This window comes from Leptidea sinapis, chromosome Z, assembly GCF_905404315.1.
Source record: "Leptidea sinapis chromosome Z, ilLepSina1.1, whole genome shotgun sequence".
In the NCBI taxonomy this organism is placed as follows: Eukaryota; Metazoa; Arthropoda; class Insecta; order Lepidoptera; family Pieridae; genus Leptidea; species Leptidea sinapis.
This window is the reverse complement of record NC_066312.1, coordinates 11,675,749-11,697,707: the sequence shown is the minus strand read 5'-3', so window position 1 is coordinate 11,697,707 and position 21,959 is coordinate 11,675,749. Positions and strand designations below refer to the sequence as shown.

The 21,959-nt window shown below is 32.3% G+C and overlaps 1 protein-coding gene across 2 annotated transcripts in view; it reads right to left on the bottom strand.

The window, feature by feature from the left end:
• Positions 1 to 21,959, bottom strand: part of LOC126979047 (protein SCAI) — a 130,388-nt gene that overhangs the window by 9,279 nt on the left and 99,150 nt on the right. For both annotated transcript variants that reach the window (XM_050828227.1, XM_050828228.1), the window contains exon 2: positions 10,895 to 11,003. The gene's annotated coding sequence lies outside the window, so the exon portion shown is untranslated. The remainder of the gene's footprint in view (positions 1 to 10,894; positions 11,004 to 21,959) is intronic.

Sequence of the window (21,959 nt, the reverse complement as noted above, 5' to 3'; positions counted from 1 at the left end):
AAATAAAAAAAAAAAAAAAAAAAAAATATAAACTCATTATCTACTACCTTGAGAAGGTTGGAACCGCTACCTACATTGATGGAATGCTTATTTTGTGCGGAGGCCATCTTGGATTTCCAAAATCATCCCAAACTCATTATCTACTACCTCGAAAATGTTGGAACCGTTATCTATATTGTTGACATACTTATTATGTGCGGAGGCCATCTTGGATTTCCAATATGATCCCAAACTCATTATCTACTACCTCGAAAATGTTGGAACCGTTATCTATATTGTTAACATACTTATTATGTGCGGAGGCCATCTTGGATTTCCAATATGATCCCAAACTCATTATCTACTACCTCGAGAACGTTGGAATCTTTATCTACATTGTTGGAATGCTTATTTTGTGCGGAGGCCATCTTGGATTTCAATAATGATCCCAAACTCATTATCTTCTACCTCGAGAACGTTGGAATCTTTATCTACATTGTTGGAATGCTTATTTTGTGCGGAGGCCATCTTGGATTTCCAATATGATCCCAAACTCATTATCTACTACCTCGAGAACGTTGGAATCTTTATCTACATTGTTGGAATGCTTATTTTGTGCGGAGGCCATCTTGGATTTCAATAATGATCCCAAACTCATTATCTACTACCTCGAGAACGTTGGAATCTTTATCTACATTGTTGGAATGCTTATTTTGTGCGGAGGCCATCTTGGATTTCAATAATGATCCCAAACTCATTATCTACTACCTCGAGAACGTTGGAATCTTTATCTACATTGTTGGAATGCTTATTTTGTGCGGAGGCCATCTTGGATTTCCAATATGATCCCAAACTCATTATCTACTACCTCGAGAACGTTGGAATCTTTATCTACATTGTTGGAATGCTTATTTTGTGCGGAGGCCATCTTGGATTTCCAATATGATCCGAAACTCATTATCTACTACCTTGAGAATATTGGAATCGTTACCTACATTGTTGGAATGCTTATTTTGTGCGGAGGCCATCTTGGATTTCCAATATGATCCCAAACTCATTATCTACTACCTCGAGAACGTTGGAATCTTTATCTACATTGTTGGAATGCTTATTTTGTGCGGAGGCCATCTTGGATTTCCAATATGATCCCAAACTCATTATCTACTACCTCGAGAACGTTGGAATCTTTATCTACATTGTTGGAATGCTTATTTTGTGCGGAGGCCATCTTGGATTTCAATAATGATCCCAAACTCATTATCTACTACCTCGAGAACGTTGGAATCTTTATCTACATTGTTGGAATGCTTATTTTGTGCGGAGGCCATCTTGGATTTCAATAATGATCCCAAACTCATTATCTACTACCTCGAGAACGTTGGAATCTTTATCTACATTGTTGGAATACTTATTTTGTGCGGAGGCCATCTTGGATTTCCAATATGATCCGAAACTCATTATCTACTACCTTGAGAATATTGGAATCGTTATCTACATTGTTGGAATGCTTATTTTGTGTGGAGGCCATCTTGGATTTCCAAAATGATCCGAAACTCATTATCTAACTACCATTGAATCAGATTTACCATCATTTTCTTACATATAATTAGTAAATAAAAATACTGTCAGTATCCGACCAGTAATATTTCGGAGTAGGGTTAAAAGAACAGAAAGACAAATATTTAAAAACAAGTGGTGACCCAGCAAACGTTGATATGTCGTATAAATAAAGTACCCGCTCATTCTATGAATTGTCATATATTATGATATGTCATTGACTGAATTATTTGTATTGCGAATATATAGGTATTTCTAAGTTAAAAACATAATATCCGGACGACCGAGTCTTGCTCCGATTTTTAAGAATGTACAATACTTGAACAAAAAAAACTAATAGGACATCTGGATTCGAACCGGGGCTTTTGCTTTCCGGATCACCCAATGTCCTATCTGAGCTATTATGGTTTGGCACAGCGGCCAGTTGTATATTTAATAAATGATCTTAAATAAGTCCTCTACTTCTTCGAGAACTTTTAAAACATGTAGTCAAATTTACTTTTTTGCGCCGCGGCTATCTAAGATTTGAAAAAAAAACTCACATTCGTTCTCTGTATCTATAAAACCCTTGGAAACCATATCTATATCATTGAAATCATAAATTTCCACGACGGCCATCTTGGATATCAAAAATGATTCCAAAATCTGATTTTAAACGCCTTTGAACCTTGGAAATAATATTAATATAATAAAAATCATAAAATTACGTGGCAGCCATCTTGGAATAAAAATTATCCCAAATTCATTCAATGCAACCCTAAGATATCTCTTGGGTTGCAATCATGATCCTAAAATCGATCTCTGCACCCCAAATAACCTTCACAATGACATCCATATTGTTAAAATGATATTTTATTCGGTGGTCATCTTGGATTTCAAAAATAATACCAAATTCGTTCTCTGCAACCCAAAGAACCTTGAAAATGACATCTATATTGTTACAATGATATTTTGCACGGCAGCCATCTTGGATTCCAAAAATAAATTTAAGTTATTGATATATTTTTTTTATTATTATTATGCCACATTCATTTCCAAAAACTTTAAGATACTTGGAAACAAAAACCATATTGTTGAATAAATTATTTTGCGCAGCAGCTATCTTAGATTTAAAAAATATCTCAAATTCCTTATTTACTACCCCTAGAACCTTTGAAAAGGTACCCATAATGTTAAAATCATGAATAGCGTGGCTACCATCTTGGATTTCGAAAATGACTCCAAATTACATCCCTATTGTTACAAAGATATTTTGCATGGCGGCCATCTTTGATTTAAAAAATAATCCCATATTCATATTCTAAACCTCTAAGATACTTGGAAACAAAAACCATATTGTTGAAATAATTATTTTGCGCAGCGGCCATCTTAGATTTCAAAAATTATCTTATACCCCTAAAACCTTGGAAACGGTATTCATATCTTTAAAATCATGTAATAGCGTGGCGGCCATCTTGTATTTCGAAAATGACCCCAAATTCGTTCTCTGCACCCCTCAGAACCTTGAAAATTACATCCATATTGTTACAATGATATTTTGAACGGCAGCCATCTTCGATTCCAAAAATAATAGCAAATTCATTTTCTACAACTCTAAGATACTTAGAATCATAAACAATATTGTTGAAATAATTATTTTGCCCAGCGGCTATCTTGATTTCAAAAATTATTTCAAAGTCAATCTCTACTACCCAAAACGAAAAGGGAAACGGTATCCATATTGTTGAATTGATAAATTTGCGCCGCAGCCATCTTGGATTTCAAAAATGATCCCGAATTCAATCTCTGATCTTTGAGAACCTTGGAAATGTTATCCTGATTAAATCATATTTATATGCAGCGGCCATCTTGAATGTCAAAAATGATCCCATAGTCACTTTTTTACTACCCCTAAAATTTTGGAACGATATCCATTTTGTTAAAAATATTAATTGCGCGGCAGCCATATTGAATTTAAAAAATTATCTTAAATTCATTCTATGCAACCTTGAGTACCTAGGGAACAGTATTAATATTGTAACATTGAGTGTCTAAATAATTATTACAAAGGATTTTTCGCAGCGGCCATATTAGATTCCACATATAATCTCGACTTTATAATATAAATAAGGTAAGAATTACGGTATAAGGCATCCTCCAGTCCATATAATTAAAAAGTCTGAGAATTGAAGCATTGTCTAGTGACAAATTTAAGAATTAAATCATAGGGGAGGTATTGAAAAATCATAAAAACTAACATAAACGAAATATCAATGTTTTTGTTTTCACCCTCAGTGTCTTACAAAAGTGAAACACATGAACCGATGCTTAAGAGAAAATATCTCACTCATCATGAGACTAACAAATAGAGTCCAACTGGCAACAAGTGTTTCACAAATCTTATAATTACTTGTGAACCGTGTGAGATCATTAAAGAATTTATATTATAAACTTTTATATTACATTACAAAAACACTCGAAAAATAAGTACATTCGAATTTAGAACCACTATTGAAATTTGTTTGCAAATCAACCGAACACAACCAACAAATATTAATAGACATTAAACTAAGTATTAAACTAATTAATTCGTAATGAAGCAATAACTATATAAAGCGCGTACACCTTCCTTAAAGGCCGGCAACGCTCTTGTGATTCCTCTGGTGTTGCAAGATATTGTGGGCGGCGGTGATCACTTAACACCAGGTGACCCGTACGCTCGTTTGTCCTCCAATTCCATAAAAAAAAACTCGATAATAAATCAATTAACTTGCCCTAATATTTTATTAAATTAGAAAAAGCTTACCTGAGGTCTACTGTTCATTGTTAAGTACTTACCGACGCACAACACAAGAAAAAAAAAATATAATAAAAATTAATAAAATAAAATAAGCAAAATTGCAACTAACAATCTACTTAAGGCCTGCAATACTGATAGAATTGCTTTGAAGAAAACCTCAAAGACATTATTAAGAGCTATAATCGAAATAATTTGAGGAAAAGAAATACAAATTATCATAAAAGCCGTACAAGTAATAAAATAGAGTAACACAGCCCATTTCAAATCAATCATAATTGCGACGCACAACCGAACGTTATTTAACTATTCAAGAACTGCGTGTAACAATCTAGCCGTCTATCGGCGATGTTGCAACAGACTTTATGGCCAGGAGTAAGTATTAATACCTGACATTTAGTGCATATATTTGAGCCCCACCCATAGGGGGGTGGTGGGATGCATGTGCCCTCTAAGGGGGGTGCTGGCCCGAACGTATTACTCTCTGGAACATCCACTACACTTTACGCGTGACTGGTCTCACACATTGGTTCTGTATACTATCTACTAGGTTCTATTGCAACAGGATCAGTTTGTTTTGCGTAACCCTATTATTAACAATAATTATTAATATATTATATATTTTAACAACAATTAATTAATTATATATTTTAAATTGGAAAAGGATTTGATTGCTTTTCATCTTTGAAAGTTTTTTTTAAACTTACAAAGTTGATCTCAGTTGAGTTATCACACAGTACTTAGTTGGACCACTGGTTTTATTTAGCGACTAATTTTTGTCATGTAATTTTAATATTTTAAAATAAAGTATAAAAGCCGGCGAAATTAAAGTGGGTCATCTGAATACATATGTACTCAGCTAACCATTTAAGAAAGAACTATCTCCTTGTATGCGCACGCAATATGGGCGTGTAACAAGGCGGAGCTTAGCTGACACTGGTGTGATAAAATTGTAACACACACATATAATGAAACTTTATTTTTAATTAAGAGGTGATATATTGTTTATCCTTAAATAGTACAGGCTGGTTTGAAAGCTAGCTTGTGTAATAACACATTTGATCTAACTATCTAAGCAATTAAAAACCTAAAATTATAAATTTAAATTTTAGCTAACAATTAATTTTAGTTTTATTTAAATAATTATACCCAGTTTTCTGTTTCTGCACGGTTGCGCAATATTTTATATTTTCCCACTACCCAGGCTGGGAACGCATATTCTTAACTCTGATATTGGGCATATCTCTGCATGACTGATGATTTTTTACTATCCATTAGGCTTGTTTTAAAAATAATATACTCAGTAACTCATTTGGACCATTGATGCTTCGATATTACAAAACATACATTCATGGAGTATTTATTTTGTGAGTGATCATTATTCAATATCAACTAAATATTGGCTGTATACCAGAACTGTAAACCAAAACTTATATAAGTGTTACCACGCACGCTTAAGCCATCCAAAGTATTTGAAATATCCGATTAGTTATGCTTGATGATTAACTTGAGTTATACTAATAATTTTATAAATGATAGAGTCAATACTTTGTGTTAATGTGTTTGATTCGGTGCAACGTCAAATACAACTAACAGAATCTCAGTACAATAAGCTCGGTTTGAAATTAATTTAACTGTAATATGAATAAATAAATAATTATTGTATCATCGTAAGGGTCCGCTGTTACCTTCATCGAACATAGAACTGTAAATATCATTAGATAAAGACCAGTTTCTTTGTATTGCTAACATTTAGGCTCACAAACGCCTACTACTTTTATATCTAATTTATTATTGAACAAATAATCGATAAAAGTCAATGAACTTTCAAAACGACGTCGTTACTTATTACTCCGATTATCAACAGAAACAAATCTCTGACAATCGTATGCTATTTTCATTTATGTTTTGGAAAATATCTTTGTATCGATGGAACAACTTGGCAGAAAATCCATGAACCAAAATATTCGAGAGGTAGAATGGTGTAAAAAAATAATTTGGCCACAACGCGGAATTGAAATATATCTATGAAAATTAATTATCATAACTTACTTTGAATCCAACTTTATTTATTGTTTTACAGCCTCTGGTCTTATTTATTTATAAGTTTTTTTTTAATACTGCCGCCTATTTTATCTTACAACAGCAGTGGAAATAACATGAATGTTACTTGCTTTGACAGGTACCATTCCAGTTCAAAGGAGTTCAAGCAGGATTAGGTGAAAATCTTAACTTATCGTGATTTCGACATTTTTATAGGATGGAAAGACATACAGTATTGTGCCTTTCAGAATTCTAGAAAGGATTCAAAAATAGGAAGCGGCACAATTCAAACAAACGGACAAAACAAAAATGTATATTCATATCATATAGATGAGCGCGCGGCACCTCACAATCATGTGCTGTTATGATATAATAATAAAGGCATAAAAAGCATTTTATTTTCTCAAACTTGATTCCTTTGCATTGATTTTTTTACTACCGATTTGATTTGATTTTTACTACCGCGCAAGACCGCGGCCGCTAAGACCGGCGCAAGAAACTCTCCTAGTATTCTTCTTTTGCGCTCTTTTTAATGAAACAATATCGTACTGTCATTGCTATTGCTATAAAATAATCGTAATCTGGTCCCAGGCTCTCGGATCACTTAGATGTAAAGCTGTGGAGTAGTAGGGTTTACGAGAGATCCGTTTTTTAATATAACATTTAATTTATCTTTAAATTTATTTAATGCCTGAACAGTGGCTGGGTCTTTATTATAAAGGTACATTTACCCTTAAAGCTATTATGTATCTTATGAAGGCAACTAGAATTAGTTACAAGCAATCCCTTATTTCTAGTGTTATAATAACGAAAATCACTATTAAGAGCAAAAAGGTGACGATTTTTGTGAACATATATTTAATTTTCATAAATGTACTGACAATGAACAGTCATAATATTTATTAGTCATAAGAATGGGCGGAAAACAAACTCAGCGGGCCTTTTTTTTCATCAAAAAATATGTTTACAAAGTAATATTGTACAATTAGACTTATTATTTAATATAGCCTGAGGGCGGTCGCTCCTTTCCCATCTGTGGTATCATTAAGAAAGTCATTTATGTTATGATAAATTATCATACAAATGATTTTTAAAATTATTTTGATCAATATAAGAAATAATAATAGAGAGTCATATTCAGAGATTTTTTTTTATTATAATTTAAGGTGATTTGAATATGTGAGTGCCGTTACTTGTAAACAAAAGTCGTTCATGTCCTGTGGTCAATTAATGACGAAAGAAGGGGCCCTTTGCTATGACGTTAGCAAAGGCCTGATAAATCACGTCTTTAAAGTGTGTGATGTTTGTGGGGGGATGATAGGCTGCCCGTAATAGTTATTGATTTAAGAAATTGTTACATTCCAGATTACCAATTATTTAAATTATTGACAACTAAAAATCTGTTGATGAAAAATGTTTTGTTTGCTTTCTTTTAAAAGAAGATGTAAAGGATTCATCTGTGTTGTATTTTGATACTCTTTACTTAAGATTATTTTGAGTTTTCGGTATTCCATTTGTGCTCTTCTCGAAATAATCGAATCTCTCGAATCTTCTTTGACTTACAGTCAAAGCATCATCATAAGCCTGAAGGAATACTGTGCTGAACTGCTTGGCACCCCCAAAGACTTCTACAACGATCAATCTTGGACAGTCTGCATCTAATACTTCTTCTCTACCTTTATCAGGTCATCAGACCGTCTTGTGGGGGCTTACCGTACTTTATCTTTCTCCTTGTGTCCGCTACTCGAGAACTATCAGTGATTATTGATTCTAAGAGCGATGTGGGCTGAAGGCTGCCCATTGTCACCTCAACTCAGTAATTTTTGGGATATGTTGCTAAAATTCTGCTGCCAATATTGTTATATCAGATTCTGTAACACAGAGAAACTCCGAGTATAGGTCTCTTCATTCTTTTTTCTGCGACTTTGAGCTTCTGTGAGGTCAACAGGACTGAATTTCGAAGGACTGTTATTTTATGTGCCGTTTGCCATTACCTGGCCAGCTGTGTTTAAGGTACACCCCGGCCGATTGTAGTAGGGGTGAAGTTGTATCATATCATATCGTATTTAAATATTTTAAAATAACATTTTATTGAATTGCTTTTCATTATATTTTCAAACAGTTTTTTATGAAAATAATTGCTTTTTTAATTTTTCTTTGAAATATTCGTTTTAGAAAAATTGTTTAACAACATTTATGGAATGTTTTTTTTTTGGAAATACTTTTTTTTTTTACTTTGTCTGTTGAAGTTTCACTTCTACTATGTGTCCCAGCACACATTTAGATTTTTTTAAGGGCTGTTTATTTATATGGTTCAAATTCAGTATATTCAGTGATATTAAAACTCCCTTCCTGTTGATAGATTGATCTGATATTTGACATACTAGTTCTGATGGCAATTAAAAAATACAACAATCTGTATTGCCAATCTAAGATGGCAACCGCTACACTATGGCTGAGTTTAATTGTTTCAAAACCCCTTCATTATGGAGATCAAATGAAAGGGATTGATTGATAGAATATATTTATTAATTCTATAAAAAAATCAATATGGCCACTAACAAAATGATAAGTGAATTTTTATTTCACTACCCCTACAATATGTATATCAAATGCAAGGGCTATAAGTTCATAATGGAATAGTATGTTTTTAATATTAAAATGGCCGCCGGAAATGCTGTGAGTTGGTTATCATATGAAAGGGCAAGTCGAAATCTGCATAGTGGATCGTAGAGTTTAGAGTCAGTCATACTTATTTGGGGATGATCATATATATAATATGAATGATGAAATGTAGGCAACAATTAATGTAAGAAGTATGTAACGAAATTAAAAACTCAAAACCTAAAGTTAAAAAAATTAGTAAAAGTTTTTTTGAAAATAAAGATTAAAATGATGTTGAAATCGAATTAAAAGCTGATAGGTAATTCGGTAGAATACATTGCCCTAGAAAGACGAGTAGTAATGACTGGTGTCAATGCACCACTCTACTACTCATAGGTACCAACCTAGGACGTATCGAATATCTTATTAGCTTTTAGTACATTGTCTAAATCATTTTAATCTTTAACTTCTATAAAACCTTTTACTAACTTAAAACTTTTTACTAATTTTTTTATTTTATTTCATTTTGAAGTGCATGCTGAGATATTGGGTTGAGGTAACCAAGCATGTATGTACAACACTGTCAAAATATCACTGGACCTCACAGGAACGTCAAGCCCCCTCCTGTTGCCCTCACTCCTTCGTACTCGTCCTGTTGTGTCAGTACGGTTTGCAGATTCATTACCGTTAGCTGCATGTCTTTATATTCATTGCTTTGTTTTTGAAGTTTTCATTGTTATGTTTTGACTTTTGGTGTTTATAGTTCTATAGTTTCTACTGTTCTGTGTCGCTATAATAGTTCTGATAGAAATTACTACTTTTTTTATTTAACCTACATTATTTTATTATTTTTTCATCATTTCAATAATAATGATCATAATAATATAATATTTACATAAATTAAGAAAAAATAAGTTTAATGTCAACATGAAACTCATGCACGATATTTTAACTAAAGTATTTTATTTGGACAGTATTTTTTGATAATGTTTGAAAATATATCCTGTTTCTCATTCAATTGTAAGAAAACTGCAATCTGACATTATGTTCTGACTGATTTTTTCATAAAATGAAGCTACTGCTGGGAACACGTATTACCTGGCGGGCGAGGATTAAAATCGTTGTAATTTGATGAATAAGTATATTCAACGCCGTTTGGATATTTTTTTGACCTGTTTATAGTCGATTGTGATTGAGTTTAGTTATTAATTGTACCAAAATAAACGACACAAAAAAAAGGTTCACTTGATTGATACAATTTACCTTAGTCTACGCGGGCAAAGAGAGACGACATGCCTGTGACCGAACCTTGGTATACGTATTTCAGGGGTCTAATAACACCAGCGGGAATCTGGTTGCAATCTGTTCATGGCAGACGAACAAATAATACGAGAGTTATTATGAGATATATTGATGTATCGTGGCAAGCTCCCGTAACATTTAAATATTTCTTTCTTTCATTGCGACATTGACACATTCTAATTATGACAGAAATCACGACCATCATGTTCACGCAGTATCCTTTCACGAACAATAACTTCAAGCTCTAAGGGTAAATGCATCTTATCATACAGTTTATTCTTAATAGGCACTTTTTATGAAATATTTGATATTATTTAAACTCGATTCATATATTGGATGCAGCACCTTACAAACTAATTTGTTATGTAAATTACAGCCATTGTAAAATACTTTATTGAATTGAAAAGATTGGCCGTTGAGTTTCTTGTATGTTCTTCTCACGAGCTCTACTTTACTGAACATAATATTATGGTAGATTTAGTAATTTTAAAGAAATATTTGTAGTGACGTTTCATAAGTCCAATAGTAAAAACCTTATACACGAAAAAGAGTGAAACTAACGTAGACATCTACTAGTTAAAAACATAAACCAACTCTAAAGGAAAGTGCTTTAGTACTCTGAATGCTACTTACAACAGTTCTTCGTCGTGTAGTCCGAGGACGTTGGTAGTATGAGTAATCTGCACGGTGGTACCACTGCCAATATTCATCAGCAGGGTCATAATAAGGTGGTGATGTGTCTCTGAAATAAAAGATTATTTATTTAGCTGGGTTATATTTTAAAAGGAATACATGAAATTAGTTAATAGTGGAAATACCGCGTCATTAGACTAAACCTTTTTTTTCCTGGTTGGTTTCTTTTTTCTTTAATTGGCTTGTTTGTTGGTAACTGTCAATACGTCATACCAATCTGAAGAATTAAAAAAACCACTCAATTTTTACACACCTATAAATAAACCGTATGCTTGAAGTGAATTAAGATGAAACATAAACTTAAAATATTGTTTCTAGAATTTTGGTCTGTTTGTCGTTTAGTTTGTGTATGATCAGACATTGATTGAAACAGGGCTACAATTAACTGTACATAACCCGCTTTATCAACTACAACCATAATTCAAATACATTTTTTTTTTAATCTAAATGGAATTTAAAATCACTTATTGAACGTCAAAAACTACCACCCATTCGATATAGTATGCCTTAGAGCTGAGAAGAACGGGCGAAAGAAACTCAGCGGGCTTTTCTTTCTTAATTTAGTTTCAATAAGTGTAATGTCGTACAGTTAAATTTATAATTAAAAAGGCGATCGCTCCATTTCCAATCAGTGGTATCAATAACAAAATTATTTATGTTATAATAACCTTTACTACACAAATGCTTTTTAACAATTATTATGAATTTGATAACACATTTGTTTTATCAATTTTCTGGGATCATGTTGTAAAAGCATAAAATACATAGGACTTAGACGAATAGTAGGCATAAGAAGTTTATGCTTGTAGCTCGTGTTAACACTGTGACTGTCGCAGTTTCTAGCAAATTTGTTACTATGCTTATAAACAAATAGAACATTATCGAGAATATATAGAGGTGCAACAGTCAAAATGTTTATTTCTTTCAATTTATCTCATAATGGTTCTTTAGGATGTACCGAGAAATCTTTTGCAGCAAAAGAAATGTTTGGTTAACAAAGGTTTTATCCTCTCTGGGAATATCCTAAGGCGTAACACATGAGTTATAGAAAATGTTAACGATGATTCATAAAAGAATATGTAATGTAAAGTTATTCATTAAAGTTTTTAATAATTAATAAAATAAAATTACCTACCCATCTAAATATGTCTAACGCGCTTAAATGAACTTTTTACTTCTGTCAGCACTCCCGGAGTGCAACCCATATTTTTTTTAATGTATAAAATCTGCCATTGATAAGTGCAACATGGGTAGATTCAAAATAAATACTGTCTGGTGTCAGGGAATATGACGTCCGCTAAACATCAAGTGATGCACTTTTAACTCTTAGCTACGAATAATATAATAGAAAATAATGCATCTCCTTTTTAAAACACATAAGATATATTTTATATGTGTATTGTATGGAAAATTATTATTTCAGAATTAAATTAAATAAAATTACCATTAAATTAGATAATAAATTGAAGTAAAATAAAGTTACATTATTTATTAGTCATTTAATGGCTATTTAGGAAGGATTTCAGCAGTATAATATATGCAGCTTTTGAAATTCTTTGTAGTTCAGTGCAAGATGTCATATAATTATCTTATTTTAAATGTAGCGCCTGTGACAAATGATAATTTGCTAATGAATTAAAAAAGATAAACTCTAATAATCGCTCTTAAATAATGCGTGTTAGTTTTTAAAGATTTATTCTGCAACTACAGAAAATTTTTTCAAATATTTAACAGAATTTTCTATAAAATAGCCAGGATAACCTAGAGATATTAATATCAACAATCATTAAGTAAAGAAAATAAAATAAGAAATATTATTGTTAATAGGGCTGATACTATGCTAGTAGATCTGTCGGAGTATCAGGCATAACTATAGTTACAATACTATGATTACATAAAATTCGGACTAATGTTACGGGGAAGTTTACCTAGCCTACTTTTCACCTTAATTTCATACTAACTTGGATTGACCTAATATTCTAATAACCTACATCCGTCCCCTTAAAGAGTGCAACAGGTTATAGTGACCGACTGAACCCCAATTTGGGATTAATTTAATGCTAGCTATAGGCGCACATAAGATTGTGGCAACATACAAAAAGTTTCTGTATATGTTTATCTTTTTAAAATTTTCGTGTCATGTTATTTGTCCGCAATAATAATAATGTATAATAATAGCTTGTTTGTCCTCAATGAACTCCTCAACTACAGAACCGATTTTAAACAAATTTTGCACGATACCATCACCACAAACTGCGTACAGTTTGATTCCACTTATTTTTTTAAATTTAAATTTTTATTTCTGTATGAATACTTTCTATGATATGAATTTTTGACGCACTGTTTGACCATTCTGGTGTGACAATATTTCATTTCAATAATAGGAAAAACAAAATAAAATCCAATTGGAAGATAAGGCCGAACTAGCCTCTAAAAAGCTTGGTGTACCTACTCAGTAAGCCGAGACAGTATTTCACTTCTTTCTGAACTGTATAAGGCATCAATTACCAGCTGCTGTTTTCGCGAACCGAAACTACTTAGGAACATTCAAAAAAAGAGCATACTTTCCATCTTAAAAGCCGGCAACGCATCTCTTGTTCCGGTTGCCTCGCCACTCCCCGTCCCGCGAGCTTCTTGCCCGTTTGCCAACTCTTATATAAAAAAAACAGGGAAACCGAAATAATTATTGTAATGATTGAACTTCTACAAATTGCGTAATTAACAATACGCATATATTTAAAATTATGAAAAAAAAATTTGTTTATATAATAGTTATATGCATTTATTTAGGTAACCAGCTAATAGGATATAAAATTCCATTAATTTTTATCATATTTAAAGATTCGAAAGATGCCTTTATGCCTTTTAATGAGCGCTAGAAATAAGGTACAACAAATAAATGTTATTTTATTTCTTACAAAAATGAGAAGAAAAGCCATTAACTTGTTTATCTTTTAACCAGTTTTAACCGGAGCAGAGCGGCGGCGGCGGCGGAACACTGAACGGCGGAACACTGAACGGCGGAATACCGAAATTTAGAGACCTTGCGTCACGCTCTCAACCCACAAAATGTTAGCATATTATTAAGATATTATTGTATATTATATTTAAATTATGCCACAAATTATTATATCCTCCCCACCATCTGGATGGTTGGCGTACATCTACAGTAAAATTTTCAAAGAACTTTAGCGTGTGCGGTGTTACCAAGACGATACGAGATGCGTACCCTTAAAATAAGCGCGTGCACCTTTGTAAAACTCTGGCATTGCCCTGTGATTCCTCTGGTATTGCAATAGATGGTGGGCGGCGGTGATTATTTAAAATCAGGTTACCCGTAGGCTCATTTGTCCTCCCTTTTCATGAAAAACTAAAAAAAAATAGGCGACTTGATCGGAAGGTTTAGGCCTATTTATCTATACCCGTCGCCTCCTTTCTTACTTCTAATTGACTATATTATATAGCGAACAATATATGGGGAAGTAGTTTATGAAGTGTGCAGGCTTTTAGCACGCCTTTTATTAGCTTGGTATATATTTATGTCAAATGCCAACATGGGATTGAGGGCAGCATGTTGAAAATAAGAAAGCAAGAAATAAAATGGAAAGTGTGGAAATAGTACATCATGACCTACGAGCGCACTTTTTCCTATTAAGTTGCGCAAAATTTGACCACTATAATTATTTTCAAACATTCCCGCATGCTCTTGTCAACGTGTGGGAAAGTGGTACTTTGCGATCGCAAATACATGCACAAAATCGCACTTTGCCCACGATAAAAAGGAAAAAACAAATAAAGCAGCTAAAATGGCATTGGACAAGACATCTGATAAGAAGAAAACAAGATAAATGGATAAAAGACATTATATAATGGTATTCAAGATATGGAAAAAGAAATAGAGGGAGACATACGATACGATGGAAAGATGATTTCAAAAAGATGGCTGGACCAACATGGAAAAGAACAATTTACGACAGGAAAATGTGGAAAGATCTGAAGGAAGCCTATATCGGCAGACAAGCAAGTAATGATTAACATAAGATATAGTATATATTAGGCGAAATAATAATATTAAGTTGTTATTTGATATATAATAATAAGTTAAAAATGTACCTTTTTAGTTTGCTTGCAATAAAGGCTTCATTCATTCATATTTATGTAACGAAATCTATGACCGTGTTTTTCGCCTACTTTGATAACGTAGAATTGAAGTGAAACTTTGCACACTGATTAACCTGTCCGTCATACATTCATAAGCTTTCGTAAGTATGTCTGTTTGTATGCAAGGTCTCTTTGAACGTGATTGTCTCTTTGACCCTTAAGAACGTGGGATTAATTTGAAACTTTGCACACCTATCAAGGACCGACGGCTTTTCAGTATAATATTTTTAAGTTCAATATCTGGTAGCGGCAAAGGTGCACACCAAAAAGCATTTTTGATTCGCTACGAAATCATCATCATTTCAAAACTAAAAAAGTTTATAATAGTTTAAAAAAAACTTTAAAATACGCTTAATAAAAAGTTGAAATTAAAAATAATTCTATATTAATAAATATGTCCCCGGCATTTAGTATACACAGACACTATAAAATATAAGCCTATACCTAATAATATTATGTTAGGTAACGGTGAGGTGCGCATCGCAAATTCGAACGAAGTACATTTGGTATAACTTAATATTTAAATAGGAACCGACTAACTTTAGTCATTGTCATTTAAAAATCGATAGACGGCTCGAGGTCGAGTGCTACCAACATAAAAATAAAATAATCTCATCCGTAACCGCGCTTAGATTAATTTTTTTTATGGTCGATTTGTAGATAGAATACATAAATAATAATAATAATAAAACGACGTTCTGTACATATAGGCTAATCACTGCGTCGTATAAAAAAGAAAGCAGAAACTGTTTACAATATTTTTGGTCAATAAAAAGCAATTTAAATTATTTATTTCGTTAAGGTCTGATTCGGACAGTGACAGCTGATACACGACGAAGGAGAAAAGTGTGCTTACGTTTTCCTTAAGCACACTTTTGCTGTTCCGCTATCAGACTGCGTATTTTTTTAAGAAAATAAGGGACGAGACGATCCGGACGTTCAGCTGATGGTAATTAATACGCCCTGCTCATTACAACCCCAAAAATACTGAGCGGCACTACAACTGCGCTCGTCACCTTGAGACATAAGTTGTTAAGTCTCATTTGCCCAGTAATTTCACTAGCTGCGGCGCCCTTCAGACCGAAACACAGTAATGCTTACACATTGCTGCTTCACGGCATAAATACGCCCCGTTATGGTACCCATAATCTAGCCGACATCCTGTGCAAAGGAGCCTCCCACTGCTCTATAGAACGTCATTGTAATGAAATATTACTAACGGTAAGTCATTAATGTAATACTTAACATTTTAGGCACCGTTTGAGTTTAGTTTGTTTTTCCTGTATTGTTCTTTGTTAATATTATGTAATGGCAACATTTAGGGTACAGCTAAGTAGAAGACTTGAAATCAGGAAGATACTTTTTATTCAGAGTTTTTTTTTCAAAATATGCATATATATAGAATTAATTTTAAAATTCTTAACTTTTTAAGAAACAATATTTGTACACCCTGCGGCACATTTTATAATATGTTTTATTATAAAAAAGCTTTTTTTTTCAATTATTATAATGGATGACCATTAATAAAATAACATGAATTTTTTAAGGTTTTAATGTAAATAAAATACAAATATATGTGTATGTGTAAAAAAAATATATAGACATATTGTAACAACTATTACAATGAATTGAATAAAAGTTGTAACAAACCATCAAATTCTTCAATTTAAAAAAATCACACAACTACTGCGACTATGATACTCCGAAATTACGTTGAACATTTGCGCACATTATGTTTTTAGCCTTTAGAATTGCATTGTAATAAAACCGCAATTAACAATAACTACATTAATTGGTTTTAATACTGGAGACCGCAAGCAAAGTAGGCCAATATTGCGGTCGAGACACTTGCCAATTATATTTTAAGGAACTACAAGTCTTTATTCAATCTAAAGGAATAGAAAATTTAGTAGGTAATCCTATTAAATTGTCTATCATCATCAGCCGGAAGACGTTCACTGCTGGACAAAGGTCTCCCCCAATGATTATCACGACGGTGGGTCCTGTGCTGCCCTCATCCAACGTATTCCGGCGATCTTGACCAGATCGTCGGTCCATCTGGTGGGGGGCCTACCAACACAGCGTCTTCCGGTACTAAATAAATATAATCTAAATATTTCTATATAATAATTTTTCAATATATCTATATAATAACACTACAAATATGTATACTTATACATCTAACTATTAAGTATTATTATAAAATTTTATTTGAATCATAAAATGTTAATTAATAATTAATTGTATATTTAATAATATAATAACTTGTTAATTTGTATTAAGTATTATAATTATAATAGTAAGAAGTGACTATTTGTACGGGTACTGGACGAATAAAATATATTTATTAGTATAAACTTTTTCAACATTTCCGTGAATTTTTATTTACTTATTTCATGACCTAGCTCATTCGGAAAGTGGTTGAATTATTTGTGGAAGTCCAGAGAAGGTTTAAAAGGTGAATAAATAGGAAAATGCTGCTAAATTAATTAAAAACAACACATTTGTTTTTCCTTTGATGTGTCCATACATAATTTCTATGAGAGAATTTATTGAAGCACGGTTTGACAGTTCTGCTGTGAAACAATTTCATTACGACAGCAGGGTGCATATAATACCGCCGAATAAAAAAAAACTCAAGAATACTAATATATTTATAGCTTTAGTAGCAGAAGCATTAACATTATAAACAAAAAAAGATATTAATAACATATGGTATGTGAGAATGAATCCGGAACGAAAAATTAAAAGTATAATTAACAATGACGAGTTCTTAATGAGAGAATAGACAAGTCACCCCACGCAGCGCCCTTTTACGAGTAGCACCTATGAGTGTAATTTATATATATGTACGGGTACTTGTAAATCGTTCGTCGGAATAATTTCACCGGTATGTATGAGTTTTTTAACTGCTAGTTCGGGGGTTGGATTGCTTTCAAAGGTACGAAATTCTTCATATTTCTCACCTATTTATTCATATAACTATAAACTCATAGTACCTATTATAATTAAGATAATTATAAGCCGTTAAAAGTTGTAGCATTTGCTTAACGCGAAATTAGGATCAGTTGTTGCGATGCTAATTTCGGCAAACGTTAAAGATATTGTACACAGCTGGTCATACATAATAATAAAAAAAAAACATTATATTTACCCGTCACTTATATCAGTCTCCGGCAATAAAAAGTGTCTGTACTCAAATCTAGAACTCATTTTGGTAACGTTTTACACACTTAGAAAGCACCAGTCACATAAATAAAATCAACTACACAAAATAAATTCAACAACACCCAATCGACGTTAGAATAATGAAATCGAAAGTTTAATTTTCACGTTTCAAAACACCGGTATGCACCCGGAAAAATGATCAATGCTCTCGTAAAAAGCTTTAGACTGTTGATGCAGTCCCGAAGGCTAGGCTTGCACTGTAGGGTCAGGATATTGGATATATAATTTTGTAGGGATGTATGCAGGATGCACTGAATGGCTGGTATGCTATGCAGGACGATGAACTCCATACGACACGAAATTGCACGAGGTTATTTTCGCAAGAAGGAAAGAGAGGGGTGCTTATGGGAAAGATAATGATATCCTTGTTAACAACAACATTGGACAATGGGAAAGTAGCTGCTATGAACTCAGAAATGTTTGATGTCACATTAGCTGGATTGAACGGCTCACTTTCAATTTAAAATAAATACATTAATAATTTTATTACTATAAGCTAATTAACTAACTTGAGCAAGATCTGAACTTTAATTTTTTTATTGTATTATTTATTTCTATTGCATTTGAAAATAAGAAGTAAACATAATGAAATCATATATAAATCATATTATAGGAAACTTTTAGAGGTAAGCTACCCTTGAAACAATTAAACAGATATACACTATACAGATAAATTATACAGATAGCAATAAATGTATTTTTTTATGAAAATAAGGGACAAGACGAGCAGGACATTCGGCTGATGGTAATTGATACGCCTTGCCCATTACAATGCAGTGCCACTCAGGATTCTTGAAAAACCCAAAAATTCTGAATGGCTCTACAATTGCGCTCTTCATCTTGAGACATAAGATGCTAAGACTCATTTGCCCCGTAATTTCACAAGCTTTGACACCCTTCATACAGTAATGTTTTAACATTACTGCTTCACGGCAGAAAAAGGTGCCATAAGTAAATAAACCCATAGCTATATCCGACATCGTGTGCAAAGGAGCTTCCCAGTGGTATAAGAGTTTAAATATTTTTTTGTCTTTCTTAGCGTTTGCTTATAAAATTAAACATGCCGTGTATCTCTTACAATTTATTTTGTGACTAAAAACCGCGAGGGTATAACACTAAAGTAAATTTATTCAAAACATATCTTAAAGAAATCATTGTAATCCTGCAATCATCCGTTTTATAAGAAAATTTAATATAGCTGGAAGGCAGTAAAACAATTACTTTGTATCTGGAAATAACCATTTCTACCGTAGTGATAAATTAAATTATATGCTGTACATTTTCAGTCTCAAGTTGCTATCTAAGTGATCTTCTATACCCTTTAATAAAGATTTTTTTATTTAGCCCTCACTTGATGACCGTGAAACGAATTTCTTTATAATGCATCTTAACATCTATTACAATTATACTTTGATCACTTTTGAATAAACTACATCTTTTCATAGGTATTATAAGTATAAAAACCTTTTTTTTTTATATGTATATAAAAATTTTGAACTTTGTATTTTTAAACATTTGCTGGAAATAAATATAAATTTGCTGTAGGGTTATACAGTGATGTCAAAGGTGTTGCTGTTTTCCAACAGCTTGCGTCATAACTATAGCACGCACGCCACCTAAGCTCTCAGCTGTGAAATTTCAATATAATTTAGTTTGACGTTTAATTAAATCCTTAATATAATTTATATGCAGTTATAATAAATAAAGTTACTTTCATGTAACAAAGCTTAATAACACCAAAATAATTAAACAAAAACACATAAAATCACTATATTTGAAGTGAAAACTTTTTTAGCGATGTCGAGCACTTTTTTTGGGACGGGTATAAAATGTTAAATTCGCATCAGGACACGTGGCCTGGTCGAAAATTCGTAAGACTTCATAAAGACTTAAAATCATCCTTCGAAGAAAAGTGATAGGATTCGAATTAGATTGTCGACAAACCTTAACTTCAGTTGATATATTAATATCAAAATTGACTACAACGTTCATGCAAAGACGGAGCTCTGTACCATTACTTTGGTTTTAGTAGCTCATTGAAGTGAAAACTTCTTTGGTGGCGTAAAGTCGTAAGACAGTCATTGAAATTATGGACGAAAGTTGATTTTTCCGAGAGATAAACTTTTCAATGTAAAATAATTGTAAAGTGTTAAATTTTTTATAAAATATATATCGTAATTTTTGTGTATTTATTAGAATATTGTATTTAACCACATAAATGCTAGTACTTTTATATTGATAACTAAAGCAATTCGTTCGAAATTACTCCCTAATCATTATAAAATATTCAAAAATGCACAATGTTAATGTTCAAGTTTATGTTGAAAATAAGAGATTTTGAATAAGTTAGCCTTAATAAACGGCCATGAGTTGAAACGTATAAGTTTCTTTTCATGCAACAGACCGCTAGCGATATTCTCACGTGATTTCTGATTCACGCAAAAGCTGATCAGATTGAAGCTTCTGAGCTTTTACAGCAATTTGCCGTGTTTGATTGGTATGTGTAATATCTTTATTCAAAGGAGAGAGAGGGAATTTGGTTGGGATTTTTGGTTTATGGAAATTGATCTTCCATAAATCAAACCATTACAACAAACTATTAGGCAACTTTAAATATTTCTTAGCACGCTTAAGCTTTAACTATACATATGTATTGTGAATATTAATTGTTTTTTTATACATAATCCATTCACGTAATATTATAAAGTATTATTGTTTGAGTTACATTTGGATGGTAAGTAAAAGTCTTAAACAGCGACAGGACTCAGTAATTGTGTAATTCTGTTACTATGGCTACGGGAGAAGCATTAATAGATTTACTGGAGCCATTAGAGATACTACGCTTCGTAGCATGAGTGTAGCCGCCGGCTACGGGCTACATTATCCTAGTTACTTCCTTGAGGCGTAATAAAATAAAATTAGAAATTCTAGTATAAATTAAAGTATGTATTTTTTTTTAATTAATCTTATATCGAGTGTGTCCCAAAAGTCTCAGTTCTCGTATCTATAGATTTGTCAAAATTACGACTACTTATCTTCATGCCAATTTATATTAATAACAACAGCTATAAAAACCCATTCTAATAATTGAAATTGTATACTTCTAAAGTGTTTTTCTAAAGTTACGATTTTATAAAGATTGATTTAAGCGATATATATATTTTTTTTATTATTTGAGATTTAACGAATTTAATAGTATATTAATTGCACTCTTGTATATAAAATTAACTAGAGAGTTGTTAAATATTCATTTATAATCATTGTTTCAAACATACCATACTTACGTATAAAATGAGGAATCATTTTTTTTATGGAATAGGAGGACAAACGAGCGTACGGGTCACCTGGTGTTAAGTGATCACCGCCGCCCACATTCTCTTGCAACACCAGAGGAATCACAAGAGCGTTGCCGGCCTTTAATCATAGTTACAAATTATGAGTTTTAAGTAATAACTCGTCTTCCAATCGTGTAGATGTATATATGTTTATTGATAGGGCAGGCAAAGTACTGCAGCATATACATTTTGATTACTTATGTAAATCTACATATAAAGTCGTGTTAAAACAATACGTTTATTCATATAATAATTTACGTTAAAATTCAACCGCATGATAT